Raw genomic sequence first — 12598 nt, 5'->3', positions numbered from 1 at the left:
GAAATATAGATCCCTCTCTGATCAGATGACGATCAGAGAAAATATCTATTTTTTGGCACGTTGGAAGCACGTGTGACAGTGTCTTGGACCATAGGGATAAAGTCTGCCTTTATATGGTAGGCTTTATTCATAAATCTACACCGAGGTTTTGCCGTAGACATTACAGCCAGTACAACGGCGGAAACAATACTTGAAACAACAGACAAACACCAGACTAACAGCCAAACTCAGCGATCCCTGCCTGTACCTGGCTATAACACTTTCCCCAGCCACGCCCCTGTTACATGACACGACTTCCTCTTCCTCTCCTTCCTCTTCTCCTAGGTGGCAGGTTGACTCCTCGTTGCCTGGCAACGCACTTAAAGAGCGAAACCCCGTCCAAGTGATTGTTGAGTCCAGGGCCACATCTCACATAGAAGGGGTGTGGCTTGTAGGTTTACATCACGAGTGTCACCGCTTTGATTGTAGCCACAAGCTGGAAGGGTTGGAGTCGGTACGTAGCAGCAGGCGCTGAGTGAAGCGGTACAGCTGGCTGTGTAGGAAGCCGGCTGGAGGTGAGTGCGCGCTACTGTGGAATGTTGGTGCAATGGCAGAACGCTCGAACCGCGGCTGGAACTTTAGGAGCTTTGAGACTGTAGAGGGGAGTCCTGGCGACCCCATCCGTGGTGTCCCCTCTACATGAACACTACTCAAGTGTCAGGTGGCGACAAAGCCTGTGTTGTTGTGTTTATTGTCTTCTTGGCTGTTGATTCCTGTGATTTAACGGCTGCATTCTCTGTGTGTGCAGCTCACAGTAGTGCCATAGCTACCATCTGCCCCTCCTGACCAGCATATCCTGCTTGTTAAATGATTAACCGTGTACTATAATGGTCTCTCCTATTCTCATACATTATATCTTGCTCTCTTCATATTCAAGTTCACAGTAACTGTGCCATTGTGTTCTTGTCTCAGGTAGTCCAGAGAAAGATTGATTTATTTACCGTGTTTCCTGTATTTCTAACCAATTACACACTGAACAATCCACTTGTAAAGTAGATCCTAGTAGCCTATAGTATGAGTTTAGTTACGCAAGCTCAACAGTAAGGCCCGGTTCACATCTGCGGTTTATTTTTGCGTAAACGGTGCGCCGATGAAATAACCTACCCATCGAATCTTCCTACATTCAGTAACAAACGCATAGGGAGGGGGAGGGGATAGTAAAGTCTATGGGACGTAGGTTAGCTAGGGTGACCATTTTTTGATTTCCAAAAAAGAGGATGATCACAGCATGTGGGTGGGGCCAAATATACAAGACCTTAGCAGTGTGCTGTCCAACTTCGCGGGCATGAAGGGACTTTTCTCTTTTTTCCAGACCACATGGTGGTGGGCCGACCACAAAATATTCAATCAGATTTGCAGAAGATTTCCCCACGAATGGAATCAGATTGGCAGCATATCTCTCTACAAATGCAATGCGATTGGCAGCACATTTCCCCACCAATGCTATGAGATTGGCAGCACATTTCCCCACCAATGCTATGAGATTGGCAGCACATTTCCCCACCAATGCTATGAGATTGGCAGCACATTTCCCCACCAATGCTATGAGATTGGCAGCACATTTCCCCACCAATGCTATGAGATTGGTAGCACATTTCCCCACCAATGCTATGAGATTGGCAGCACATTTCCCCACCAATGCTATGAGATTGGCAGCACATTTCCCCACCAATGCTATGAGATTGGCAGCACATTTCCCCACCAATGCTATGAGATTGGCAGCACATTTCCCCACCAATGCTATGAGATTGGCAGCACATTTCCCCACCAATGCTATGAGATTGGCAGCACATTTCCCCACCAATGCTATGAGATTGGCAGCACATTTCCCCACCAATGCTATGAGATTGGCAGCACATTTCCCCACCAATGCTATGAGATTGGCAGCACATTTCCCCACCAATGCTATGAGATTGGCAGCACATTTCCCCACCAATGCTATGAGATTGGCAGCACATTTCCCCACCAATGCTAAGAGATTGGCAGCACATTTCCCCACCAATGCTAAGAGATTGGCAGCACATTTCCCCACCAATGCTAAGAGATTGGCAGCACATTTCCCCACCAATGCTAAGAGATTGGCAGCACATTTCCCCACCAATGCTAAGAGATTGGCAGCACATTTCCCCACCAATGCTAAGAGATTGGCAGCACATTTCCCCACCAATGCTAAGAGATTGGCAGCACATTTTCCCACCAATGCTAAGAGATTGGCAGCACATTTTCCCACCAATGCTAAGAGATTGGCAGCACATTTCCCCACCAATGCTAAGAGATTGGCAGCACATTTCCCCACCAATGCTAAGAGATTGGCAGCACATTTCCCCACCAATGCTAAGAGATTGGCAGCACATTTCCCCACCAATGCTAAGAGATTGGCAGCACATTTTCCCACAAAATGCTCTTTCCCCCATGCTGCTTGCGGTTGCCTAAAATGCCTCCCTCGTTCTCCCTTGCGGTGCAGCTGTCACCGCTAACACACCTCAGATCGGCGGTGAGCAGGAGATAGGAGTCAGCCACACCAGCCGCGCGTCGGTGAATTCAAATGCAGGAAGTGACATCATCGGTCACGTCCACCGTGCGGCTGCTATCCGCCAGTCTGGCTGGTTCCCATCTCCTGCTCACCGCTGATAATGAAGAGCCATTTTGGGAGCCGAACGAGCCGGCTCTTTGGGGCCCGAGCCAGAAGTGCCGATGCTTAACCTCCCTGGCGGTTAATTTTTTTTTTATTTTTTTTTTTCAAATCGGCAAAAATCTTTTTTTTTTTTCTTTTTTTTTCTTTTTTTTTTTGTTTTGTTTTTTGTTTCATGTAAAGCTACCAGAGTGGTAGCTACATGAAACACCACTAGAGGGCGCATGTGTCCCTCTAGTGCGATCGTCGCCGGCACTAATCGCAAACAGGGGAGCGCGTATGTAACTCGTTCCCCTGTTTGGCTTCTCCTGTCGCCATGGCGACGATCGGAATGATGTCATGGACGTCAGGCGCACCCGATCCAGCCCATAGCGCTTCCCGGAGCTCATTGGTCCGGGCAGCGCAGGGCTCTGGCGGGGCCCTCTTTCACCGCTGCGGGCGATCGCCGCAGAGCGGCGGCGATCAAGCTGTGCGCGCGGCTAGCAAAGTGCTGGCTGCGCGCACAGCACTTTGGGCCAAATCGCCCCACCAGGGCTGGAGAAATCCTCCTGCGCGGCATAGCCCGAGCTCAGCTTGGGCTTACCGCCAGGGAGGTTAAAGAGCCGGAATTCCCATCACTAGACTGAGTCTCGGTCTAGTGATGGGAATTCCGGCTCTTTAGAAAGCATCGGCTCTTCTGGCTTGGCCGCTCGGCTCCCTTTTAAAGAGCCGGCTCGTTCGGCTCCCAAACGGCTCTTCACTTACCCTGACATTCCTAAAACCCGCCAGGATGCCCCGGACAGGTCGGAAAAAGTGGACCTGTCCGGGCAAAAGAGGACACCTGGTCACCCTAGGTTAGCTTGATGGTGTAGGTTAATCCGTTGGCGCACCGGTCGTACTGATCCAGGAAAACTGTCCGTTACAGCCAGTGTGCTGTAAAATGGAGGTTCCTATGGTGCTGCAAAACCTTCAGTTTCCGTTCCGCTTAGCGAAACGGTCTGGAATATTGGGTCCTGCTGCATTTATTTATTTTATTTATTTCTTTGTTGTCCGTGCAGCGGACCTCGGAACGGTACGGCCGGTTCCGTTGGCAAAACCTAATGTGAACCGAGCCTGAAGTGCTTCAGAAATCATTTTTAAATGACATGGTAAAATATTTTAAAAGTAAATGCACATAAGCTAGCCTATCAGATTATCAGATCTACATGGTTAAATTCATAAACGATGACTCCATATGAGAGTGAATCCATTAATTGAATAATAAGCAATAAATGTTTTTATATTGCAAATTCAGCCTTTACTTTTAAGAATCCTACCATTCCTGCTGCAGTTCTAAATAAGTAGTAAGTAAAGGGCACAACACATGAATAAAGGTTATTCAATTTAGGTACACTGTTGAGCTCTAAGTTTTCCTAAGCTCCTACTGATACTCAATGCCTCCAGGTTGTATCCTGTTCAATGGTATGCTGACTTTTAATATCTAGTGCATGGCTGGAAGTATCTGGCATGGCTGTGCAGAAGCACATACACACTGGGCATGCGGTTTGGAATTTACGAATCCGCAGTTCAAATACCCTCATAGGGCTGGTGCACAACAAACACCGCTAGCGGATCTGCAAATGCTAGTGGTTTTTGAAACCTTTTCAGAGAGATTCTAGGCATGTTTAGAGAGATTGGACTCTATTCACAATAACGCGCAGTAAAACGGTCGGTAACCGTTCAGTAATGTTGCGGTAAATGTGTTAAGTGGTAACTTTGCGGTAATTGGTCGGTAATATGTGCGGAAATACTTTTTTTTTTTTTTTTTTTTTTTTCCTTTTACCACTGTAGGGTAGCCCATATGCTTGCCATCCATTACACAGAGATGACCCAGGAAAGCCTGTCACAATTAAAGCGGGACTTCAACTTTTGCGCAGGACAGAAGGAAAACATAGAGAAATGCACCCTGTATTTATTTGTTGTATTTATAAAGCGCCAACTTATTACGCAGCGCTGGACAATAGTTTAGGTTACAGACAATGTTTAGGGGTGACATACAGCAAAATGACAATACCTGAATACAAGAAAGACCAGATCATGCAGCACAGTATGAGTACAAGGTAATGCTTAGTCACTGGAGGGGAGCATGGAGATTAGGCAAGTTAGGCTCACTCAGATGCATAGCATGGGTTCACAGTAATGGAGGTGCATGATCAGGTAGGACACAAAAGGAGGACCCTGCCCAAAGGCTTACAATCTAGAGGGAGAGGTAAGGACACGAAAGGTAGGGGACCAGAGTTCAGCTGTGGGTTTAGAGCACTTGTGAGGGGTAGTAGGCCAGAGTGAAGGTGAGTTTTGAGGGCCTTCTTGAAGATGTTGAAGGAGGGGGCTGCCCTAATGGGTGGAGGTAGGGAGTTCCATAGTGTTGGAGCAGCTCTTGATAAGTCCTGGAGGCGTGCATGGAACTGGGTGATGCAGGGGGCGGTTAGGCGAAGTTCATTGGAAGAGCGGAGTGAGCAGCTAGGTGTGTACCTCTGAGTAAGATCGGAAATGTAGGTTTGACAGGTTTTGTGGACAGATTTGTAGGTCAGACACAGTATCTTGAATCTGATTCTGGACTGGATAGGAAGCCAGTGGAGGGATTCAAGGAGGGGATCCGCCGTGGTGGAGCAATGGGAGCAGTGGATAATTCTGGCTGCTGCATTCATGATAGACTACAGTGGGGCTGTTCAGGTCATAGGGAGACCAGACAAAAGGACTTTGCTGTAGTCAAGGCGGAAAATTATGAGGGCATGGATGAGGAGTTTGGTGGTGGCAGAGGTCGGGAAAGGACGAATCTTACAGATGTTACGAAGGTGGAAGTTGCAGGACTTTGTGAGGTTTTGGATGTGCGGAGTCCAGGGTGACACCCAGACAGCGGGCTTGAGAGGTAGGGCGAATGGTAGTGTGGTTAACAGTGACATCTGGGAGGTTCGTGGATGGCCGGGGTGGGAAGATCATAAATTCCGTTTTGTCTAGATTTAGTTTCAGGAACCTAGCGGACATCCAGGAGGCGATGGCTGATAGGCAGGAGGAGACCTTGTCCATGTTAGCGGTGGATATGTCAGGGGTGTGGAGGTAATCTGGGTGTCATCTAGGGCTGCACTATTTTCCGGTTTTAAACCGAAACCGCGGTTCCTGTAAAGACGATCTGGGGATCGTCAGTATCCGGCGGTTTTCGGTTTTTAGTAACACGCAAATTATTTTGTTCACTGAAGTGCAGTAGTACTAATGTGCGGCGTACGGGACTCTTACGAGCCGGCAGCGGGGGGGCGGATCCAGTCCACAGAAGCAGTGCATATTCATGATCGGTAATGAGCCGGGGGGCGAGTCCAGTCCAGAGCGGCACAGGGCTTCTCCAATCGCTGGAAAGCAATGGAATGACGGAGGCGGTAGGCGGAGCTGTACGCTCTGTACAGCTCCGCCTACCGCTGCCATCATACCATCGCTATCCAGTGATTGGTGAAGCTGTGTGTGCCTCTCCGGACTGGATTCGCCCCCCCGCCGCCCGGCTCATTACCGATCATGAATATGCACTGCTTCTGTGGACTGGATCCGCCCCCCGCTGCCGGCTTGTAAGAGTCCCGTACGCCGCACATTAGTACTACTACACTTCAGTGAACAAAATAATTTGCGTGATACTCACCTGGGGCTTACCTCAGCCCCCTGCAGCTGATCTGTGCCCACAACGAGTCGCTCTGATGCTCCGAGTCCTGACGGCGAAACCGGAAGTGGCCGCCGGCGGGACTCAGAGCATCAGAGCGACTCGTCGTGGGCACAGATCAGCTGCAGGGGGCTGAGGTAAGCCCCAGGTGAGTTTATTTTGTTCACTTAAGGTTCACTTTCAGCCGAGGGGTCATCATAGAGGGCTTCAGGCTTTATAAATGTGCATTGCCTGAAATGCACGGCAAATTTTTCTGACAGAGCCCGCCATAGCTAGGCTCCTGACCCCGCCCCCCGCTAAAGCTTGGTTTGAAAAAAAAATTGTGAATAAATCGAAATCTCAATTTCTACGAGAAAAATCGCAATTTCGATTTTAACCCAAAATCGTGCAGCCCTAGTGTCATCTGCATACAGATGATAGTTAAAACCCATGGAGGAGATAACCTTGCCAATGCAGAATCTGTATAGGGGGGCCAAGGACCAAGCCTTGGGGGATCCCCACCGCGAGGTGGTTGGAGGTGGACGAGAACTCATTGAAGGCGGTCGTGAAGGAGCGGTTGGAGAGGTAGGATGAAAGCCAGGTCATGGCAAAATCGTAAAAGCCCATGGACTGGAGGCACGGGAGGAGTAGGGGATGATGTACTGTCAAAAGCTGCTGAAAGTTCAATAGAGGTGTGTGCGTGTCAGGCGCGGAGCTAGGGGGGGTCGGGGTAGGACAAGTGCCCCAGGGCGCCTGGTCCCCAAGGGCGCCCAGCTGAGCTTCGGGGTTTTTTTTTTTCTTTTTTTCTTTTTTTTTTGTGGGGGGGGGGGGGGGGGAGCAGGAGCAGCGCAGAGAAGAGGGAGAGCTATGGGGAAGGGGGGCCATCTCCCCCCTCCTTCCCTCACCTTAGGTGCTCTCCCTCCCTCGCTGTCCCCTCCAATGTCTGGGTGGCTGGCAGCGGCGGGCGGAACTCACCTCCGTCTCGCTCCAGCGCCGGCCGGAAGTTCGGGTGCGCAGCCACTGCTCTGGTCTGGACCAGACCAAAGTAGTGGCAGATCCATCCGGCGCTGCGACGAGACGGAGGTAAGTTCCGCCCGCCGCTGCCAGCCACCCGGACATTGGAGGGGAGAGCGAGGGAGGAAGAGCAGCTCTTCCTCTTCTCTGCGCTGCTCCCCTCCTGCTGGGGAGGGGGACACCTGACCTGGCTACCTACTCTGGGCACATATACCCCTGCCTACATATATTGGGCACATATACCCCTAACTACATATACTGGGCATATACCCCTGGCTACCTACTCTGGGCACATATACCCCTGCCTACATATATTGGGCACATATACCCCTGGCTACCTACTCTGGGCACATATACCCCTAACTACATATACTGGGCATATAACCCTGGCTACCTACTCTGGGCACATATACCCCTGCCTACATATATTGGGCACATATACCCCTAACTACATATGCTGGGCATATACCCCTGGCTACCTACTCTGGGCACATATACCCCTGGCTACCTTCTCTGGGCACATATACCCCTGGCTACCTTCTCTGGGCACATATACCCCTGGCTACCTACTCTGGGCACATATACCCCTGGCTACCTACTCTGGGCACATATACCCCTGGCTACATATACTGGGCACATATACCTCTGGCTACATATACTGGGGACACATACCCCTGCCTACATATACTAGGCACATATACCCCTGGCTACCTGTTCTGGGGACATCTATACTGCCCCTGGCTACCTGTTCTGGGGACATCTATACTGCTGGCCACCTATTCTGGGGACACCTATAGACCTGGGGCTACCTATTTTTGGGGAAGCACTGCTGTCAGATTGAGTGTATTTTGGAGAACTGCTGCCAGGTGAGATGAGTCTACCATATTAAGGGGGCATTCTGCCTATTTATGTGAAATGCTGTCTATTTATGTGCCTCATGACTGCTAAATTTGTCTTGTTGGTGGCCTCATGATTTGTTGGGGGCCTCATGATTGCTGAATTTGTCTTGTTAGGGGCCTCATGATTGCTGAGTTGGTCATGTTGGGGGCCTCATGTTTGCTCATGATTGCGGAATTTGTCTTGATGGGGGGGGGGGGGGAGGCTCATGATTGCTGAATTTGTCTTGAAACATGCTGAAAGGTACATACTGAGGGAGGGTGGGTGAGCGTGAGCCTGCTAACCTCCATGTACATTTGAAGGGGCGTGACCAAATGTGGAGCACCCATAACCATGCCCACATTTGGTCACGACCCTTCACCTTAGGGGGCGCATAAATAGTCTTTGTCCCCGGGCGCTGAAAACCCTAGCTACGCCTCGGGTGGATGGATGGATGGATAGATAGTTTAGCCTGTCTAATTCTCCCTCTGTAAATAATCACAACTGTAATTTGAGCTCTCAGCTGTGCCAGCTGGCTGCCTCAGCAGAGCAGCTAATTTGCAAACACAGGATGTTAACCCTATGGCTGCTTTCATTAAAGCAGGAAGTACACACATTGTAGATTTATTGCAGGATTTGTATCAGCTGTAACAAATGTTTTTTCTTTAAAGGTTATTATGCTGTTGCTTATCTTTTAGAGGAATTTCCTCCTCCGGCATCTATAAAATCATCTAAAAGACTGTACGAGGTCTGAAAGTGCGCCTTGAGATTAGACACACTCGTCTTCTCTGCCTCCTTATGTAAAATTGACATAAACGCAAGGAAACAAAGCTTAAACGGCTCCATCCTTGGGGCCCTTTTCCCGTGTTTCAATTTCCACATTGCGATTGAGCTATTATAGTACAGCCCAGTCGCATACAAAACGCAGCAGGACGACAATTGTGCTTTGACCAAAATTGCATTGCACTAATGGAAATTGCTGCTTCAGTTTCCATTCGTTTAATATACCTTGCGATTTGCGATCAGAATCAAATCGCAGAGAAGTGAAAATTATCACCATCCCTCTATAGGTGATGGGAAAAAAAAAATCAAAAAAAAAAATCCTTATTTATCACCAATTATCCACACAATTATTCAATTATGAATCTCAAAGTGGAGAAAATTTAGTAACTTTTTACCACGTGAAAATTTAGGGTGCAAAAATGAGAATTACACAAAGGAGAGATTTTTGGTTTATTTTTCTCATACTACATTACCGCATGCGGTGAGTCATTGTGAATAGAGCCCATTGTCTAAACATGCCTAGCAGTTTTTGAAGCGTATTTGTGTAGCAGCTTTTATATTTTGTTATAGTAAAGGTGTAACTGAATGGCTTCTGTAACAAAAATGCTTGGAAAAGCGCTCTGATCTAGCATTTTTCAAAGTGTTTTTCAACTTTCCTTTACTTTTTACATTGAGGCAGAAATGCCTCAGAAATCTCAAAAAATGCTGCAGGACCCGAGTTTGCGTTTGGTGGAAAAAACGAGCTGCTCTGGTGTGCATCAGCCCATTGACTAACATTAGCCAAGCGGTTTTCTATCCCCAAGCATTTTAAAAAACGTTCAGAACCGCTCTTCGTGTGCACCAGCCCATACACGGTGAACTTGGGATGCTGTGAAGATATAAGGTGTAAGAATAGGGTATGGGAGGAATCCTGGAGGCAACAAGCACTAATAGAGCTTTGCATAACTTATACAGTAAGAGCCTCATTGTTTTATTTTAAAGTACACTTGTATTGCATCACTGGAGAGAAAAGCCTCTTGATACTCCAGAGGCTTCCCCAATTCCCCCCCCCCCCCCCCCCCACCCTGACCCATCCACTACTGGCTCTGCGATCCTAATGCTGTTAGTGGGACCACCCCCATAGGGATCCACTGGTGTAGCGCTTTGCAGATTGGCAATCGCTGCAAATGCACTCCTAGTGGGTCCCAGCCCTTAACCCCCCCCCCTGGCGGTACAATAAATCCGCCAGGGGGGGCAGCGAAGCCCCCCCCCCTTTTTTTTTTCTTTTTTTTCTTCTTCTTCTTTAAGCATGTAGCTAGCCTAGCGCTAGCTACATGTCCCCACCCTCCCTTCGCTATCCCACCCCTCCGATCGCCGCCGGCGCTTTTGCCCTGCAGGGAATCCCGTTCTGAACGAGATTCCCTGTATGGGCTTCCCCGTCGCCATGGCGACGATCGCGATGACGTCACCGACGTCGTGACGTCAGGGGGTGTTCCGATCCACCCCTCAGCGCTGCCTGGCACTTATTGGCCAGGCAGCGCAAGGGGTCTGGAGGGGGGGGGGCGGCGAATCGGCGGGCAGCAGCGGCGATCGTCATGCACACGCAGCTAGCAAAGTGCTAGCTGCAGGTAGCAAAAAAAAATTATGTAAATCGGCCCAGCAGGGCCTGAGCGGCACCCTCCGGCGGCTTACCCTGTGTCACACACGGGGTTACCACCAAGGAGGTTAAAGTACAGGTAGAGAAGAAGCTTGGCTGCTTATCTGTCCCTAGCCACAACTTCGGTGTCCCCGTATCCCCTCCGTTGCAGATGCCAAACTTGTTAGGTCAGCATCTTCTGCGCCTGTGCAAATGCACGGCTACGCTGCTCGCAGAAGCGCTTATGTGGCGACCTGTGCAGAACCCTCCAGGCTATTTGCAGGCGCAGATGTCATGTGCCCGCCCCGGGACAAAACGATACATCGGTTCCCCCACCGCAGCTTGCTTCCGGTTTTCGTGACTGTCGCAAGCCACTGCCCCTCCCTGGCCGCGCACGTATTAGCTCCCGCTCATGTTGCTCAGTCTTGTGCAGGGTGTCTGCAGGGGAACGGTAGAAGCCCCAAGTAAGTTAAAGAGAATCTGTACTCTAAAATTCTTACAATAAAAAGCATACCATTCTATTCCTTATGTTCACACGCCGAATTTCGATCCATTTAGTCCGATCGCTCCGTGCGGAAAATTAACGGCAATCGCCCGTGGGTAGGGAGCGCGGCGTTCGAGTGCCCGATGAAATAGAGCGGCAATACATTACCTGCTCCGCCGGCGCGACTGCCCCCGGTCACCGCAGCTCCGTCTCCGCTCTAGTCTCCGGCATGCTTCAGTTCCTCCTGCCCGGCAGGAAGTTTAAACAGTAGAGGGCGCTCTACTGTTTAAACTTCCTGCCGGGCAGGAAGAAGTAAAGCGTGCCGGACCTGGAGACGGAGCAGCCGTGACCGGGGGCAGTCATGCTGGCGAAGCAGGTAATGTATGCGGGGGGGGGGGGGGGGGAGCGGCGGCAGCAGCACCACCACCACAACAGATTGTGAACGGTTTCAGGCTGAAGTCGGTTCACCATCTGTTTGCAGTAAAGGTAGCCATACGATCCCTCTCTGATCAGATTCGATCAGAAAGGGATATATCTGTTGGTCGAATCTGATGGCAAATCGACTAGTGTATGGCTACCTTTAGGATTGGGGATGTCCCCCTTATCCCCTCCACACAAGCCAAGATCTATATATTGCTATAAGAGTGGCGCTGGAACATTTATTCAATGTAAAAAACATTTTTTGTTATAATATTCTGCATCCATCATAATGCAACTCAATTCCTCTAAAGTCTATGCAAAATAGCCTACACACATGTATTACCACTCTATTAATACATACTTTCACTCTCATACAGGGTCACCTGATTCTTCTTTGAAATTCTACTAAAAAAAATCTCAAAATAAGCGGTTATCTCATTGCACCATCTCATAAGTAAAAAAAAATCTTTTATACCTGTTAACAATTGTGCTTAAAAAGTTTCCTCCTTTAGCATGTTTCCACTGTTGCGACGCGATTTCGCCGGCATTCCGACGCTTGTAAAAACACATGCGGATGCGTTTCCACATGCGTTTTTACCCGCGATTTCGTGTGGCAGGGTGCCATGCGAAATTAACCATGACACTGCCAGGGCAAAATAAAATTGAAAAAGGTGCGAAATCGCGGGTAAAAACGCATGTAACAAACTCATGCGTTTTTACTATTAAATACATTAGCGGCGATTCGCATGCATTCCACTCGCAGGCGAATTCGTTGGCTCTTTTGTGCGTTTTTTGACCGCTTGAAAAAACGCACCTCAACAACGCTACAGTGGAAACAGGCCCATCCACTTGCATTACATGTGCGAATCCGCATGCATTGGACGCATGCGGATTTGCGATAGTGGGAACGAGCCCTAAAAAATCCACTTCCCCTGTTTCATAAGCTCTGGGTCATGCACTAAATGTGCGCAGGGATCCGGGCTGAGTCTCTCTTAGACTCCTCCGTGCTACCTCCCCGATCTACCTAAAGTCCTTTTCCCCTGTACGTTAATTGCCACTCACGTTCTCCAGAGTCAGTATCTTCTGTGGGGTCCC

At 49.3% G+C, this 12598-nt stretch overlaps 1 protein-coding gene across 2 annotated transcripts in view; it reads left to right on the top strand.

Moving 5' to 3' along the window:
- The first annotated feature begins 343 nt into the window (after nucleotides 1–343).
- The window catches only part of GOLM1 (golgi membrane protein 1), a 106374-nt gene continuing 94119 nt past the window's right edge, over nucleotides 344–12598 (top strand). The window contains exon 1 of one of the 2 annotated variants that reach the window (XM_068237171.1): nucleotides 344–554. The gene's annotated coding sequence lies outside the window, so the exon portion shown is untranslated. The remainder of the gene's footprint in view (nucleotides 555–12598) is intronic. The other variant, XM_068237163.1, reaches the window with a different exon arrangement.

The sequence above is a fragment of the Hyperolius riggenbachi genome, chromosome 1, assembly GCF_040937935.1.
Source record: "Hyperolius riggenbachi isolate aHypRig1 chromosome 1, aHypRig1.pri, whole genome shotgun sequence".
Taxonomy (NCBI): Eukaryota; Metazoa; Chordata; class Amphibia; order Anura; family Hyperoliidae; genus Hyperolius; species Hyperolius riggenbachi.
This window is presented reverse-complemented; position numbering and strand designations above follow the sequence as displayed.